At 45.6% G+C, this 3593-nt stretch overlaps 1 pseudogene; it reads right to left on the reverse strand.

The window, feature by feature from the left end:
* Positions 1 to 1589: 1589 nt before the first annotated feature.
* Positions 1590 to 3035, reverse strand: LOC134809356 (E3 ubiquitin-protein ligase makorin-1-like; annotated as a pseudogene).
* Positions 3036 to 3593: the final 558 nt, after the last annotated feature.

Here is a 3593-nt window from a genome sequence, read left to right on the forward strand (position 1 = left end):
TTGAAACAAATGATAATAGAGACACAACACACCAAAACCCCAAGGATGTGGCAAAAGTATAGTGCTTACTGTCTACATCAAGAAGATAGAAAGATCTCAAATTAACAACCTAATGTAACACCTAAAGGGACGAGAAACTCAGAAAAGCACTAAACTCAAAGCTAGCAGGAGAAAAGAAATAACTAAAATCAGAGCAGAACTAAATAAAATGGATAGCAAAATAAATAAATAAATAAAATCAACAAAATAAAAATTTTGTTATTTGAAAGGATAGAAAAGATTAATAGGCTGCTAGCTAGATTTCTTTTTAATTGTTTCATTTGGGAAAAGCACTTCTTACAAAAGGGCAGCTCCAAAATACAGAGACCTCTGCAACAATTATTTGTTTTTCGTAAAGTGAAAGAATGGGTGGGATCCAAAGAATCAAAGCAGTAGATGGAGAAACCAGAAGCATCCCTGAATCATTTTCAGGAAACAGAGTGACAAAACATAGAAGTAAAATTTCCAATCAACGAATTACTCCAACAACTTAACTTTAGCTGGTCTTACGGATTCCCAAGTCCTCCCCTTCAATGGAAAAGTATGACTTATTACTGCAAACCCATTACTCCACTACAATAAACACCTTAGAACAGAGTTTAGAATCACATCTGTCTACCTGAAAGTTCAGGGGTGGAATAAGGCAAATACCCACAAAAGCAAACACAAAAATACGACAACCAAATGCCCCAAATGAGGACAAAGGTTTTTCAGAAAATGCCTGTACTGGAAAGGCTAGATCGTAAAACATTAAATACAACTGTGTATCCAAGACCCAGTTTTTGTTAATATATAGGATAAACAGGTAGTTTTAACCTTTATGGCTAACCCCATTTATCTATATGTAGACAGAGCTAGCACTGCTATACTGACAACTACCAATATACTGCTTTGTCCTTTAAGATCTATCTGCCACACAAGGCTTAAACCACTAAACCAAGTTTTTCTACTAAGGCTAAGAATACTGCATCTATGCAGGGATGAGAAGCTTATCACACACCCACACTCACACACACCGTGTCAGCCCTTGGGAGTCAACTTCCAACTTTCCATTGACATTATGCCTCTATACCTTATATATGTATTCTTTCTCAATTTTCCTATCATGCAAAACAGTAGAAATCTCAACACATTCACACCTGGTTCTGGTTACCCAGTAGTATTACTTGTGTGCAATTAAACAAGAGACCAAAACCACAGAACAAGTGCATGTGGTAGGGATTACAGGGTAGGGAACAGATACAAAAACACGGATGTGCAGATTTCACCAGAAACCTCAAGGATCTATGTCCCATGTCTGGAGCAAAAGGCTATTGGCCACTTAGGTCCCTTCACCCATCCCTCCTATTCTTGGATCCCAAAGTAGGGCCACTGCTTTTACTTTTGAACCTGGGGTCCTCAAAATGAGTGTGTGAAAAGTCCGTAAACACAATCTGGTTGAAAACATATGATGCAACACATCTACACTGTCTGACAGCTAAATTTGTGTTACAAAAAACTAAGAATTATTTTTGTAACTTTTTTTCAACAGGGAAAACAACACACTCCTCGGGGAAAGGTGAGGGGTTGAGAAGACAGACAGGCCCTGGGTAGAAATTCTTATGACAGCACCTGCAGTTGACAGGCTTGCCTCAGAGAGAAGACAGGCACTGCCACACCACCACAGGGGACAGCTGCTGTCTGGGGTTAGCAGACCAGATCACATGCCACACAAGGTTGCTATAGATCCAAGTTATAAAAAATCTTCCAGCTCATCATGAAACAATTCCCACTGATCTTCAGTCTGTCAGTTTGCCGTCCCCACCTGAAGCCAAAAGCATAAGCAACATCTTACCCAGCTCAAAGATGACAACCTCTTCTTTGCTGTCAAAGGGGTTGCTGTTCTCTCTTTCTTCAATTAGTTCCCAGAAGCGGTTCCTTTGTTGGGCCCCATATCTGCTTAATGTTCCCACTTTCTGTCTCCATGGCTCCTCTCTCCTCCTCTTTACGCATGCTTGTAAAAACAGTTCCCTCCAAATGGGCAGCTCCCATGTCCTTCATCAAAATACGTGCACGCCTTGTTGCTCATTGTCTCTTTTTTTTCTGAACGAGTTTCTGCTTCTCTTCTTTCTCCTCCACCCAGTACTCACTTGGAATGACTAAGTTAGATGTGATCTGGCATTCTGGGCAGGACTTTATGATCTTGCTCTCAAATTGCTTAGCCCTCCTCCACGTGCAAATGCACTTGAGACAGTAGGTGTGGTTGCAGATGAAGAAGACCACAAAGCAGCGCTAGCTGGGGTTGGCTTTCTCATAGACCACCTCCATGCAGATCCCACACACCATGTCCTTGCTGCGCTGCACAGCAAATGAGAGCTCTATGTCCTTCTCATGGGACTCAATGCACGATTTTATACGCTGTGATCTCTGGGCAGTATCCATCGGATGCAGGACCTGTGGCCCATACATGTCACATGAATCTCCGTGGAGATACACACAGTTCTCCCCATATCAGCACTCTCCCACTGCAGCAAAGGGGCACAGCTGCTTCTTTGTTTCCATGGCAATTTGCTTTTTCTCTGATTCTTCCTTGGTCACTGGGCCCTGCAAGGGTGCTTCAGTGAAGGAAGGTACCGTAGGACCACAGTAGGGCTGCCCAGGAACAAACTCAATAGCATTCACCCAGTCCCCTGAACCTGCTCCTACAGTTGCAAAGTTTGAATTTCTTGACTCAGCTTCGCTTGTATTCATTTCAACTATCGATGAGAGACTTGAGGAAGCAGCAATGGATGACTTTGTAGTTACCTCTGCAGCAGTTCCTTCTTCCTGGTTCAATGGCTTGCTATGTTCATATTTGCAGCGGTCACCATAAACACAGTACCCTTGCTGAAAATACTTGCACACTACACCATACGGACTGTCAGAGAGGTCATGCGAGAATCCACAGTTACCTCTGTCCTTACAAACCCCACGCATAAAATACCTGCAGGTGACCTGTTTAGTCCAGCCGCCACTGCCATGGCTGCCCAGCCGTCACTGCCGTGGCTGCCGTGGCTGCCGTCGCTGCCGCTGCTGCCGTCGCTGCCGCTGCTGCCGTCGCTGCCGCTGCTGCCGTCGCTGCCGCTGCTGCCGTCGCTGCCACCGCCCCCTCCGTCTGCCCCAGGGGATGGGGTGGTGACTGTGGGGACCAGGGTTGGGGAGGCCGCTGCTGCTGCCGCCGCAACTGCCGCTCCTACTCCTAATGTTGTGGCTGTTGTTCCGGGAGCTGCAGCCTCGCCATTGCTGGTTATCCCACACAGCAAAGCCCCGGAACTTCCGGGATTATATAGTTCCTGTCTGGCTGCTGGGAGAAGACCACGAGGCCAGGCGAGGGGAGGGGAAGGAGACTGAGGCACCCGCTCGGTTCCTGCCACCTCCGCCCTAGCTAGAAGTTTTTGTTGTTGATGTTGTTTTGTTTTTTGGGGTTTTTTGTTTTTTGTTTGTTTGTTTTTGGTGCAGAGTCTCGCACTGTCGCCCAGTCTGGAGTACAGTGGTGCGATCTCGGCTCACTGCAACCTCCGCCTACAGAGTTCAAG

The sequence above is a fragment of the Pan troglodytes genome, chromosome X (assembly GCF_028858775.2).
Source record: "Pan troglodytes isolate AG18354 chromosome X, NHGRI_mPanTro3-v2.0_pri, whole genome shotgun sequence".
Classification (NCBI taxonomy): domain Eukaryota; kingdom Metazoa; phylum Chordata; class Mammalia; order Primates; family Hominidae; genus Pan; species Pan troglodytes.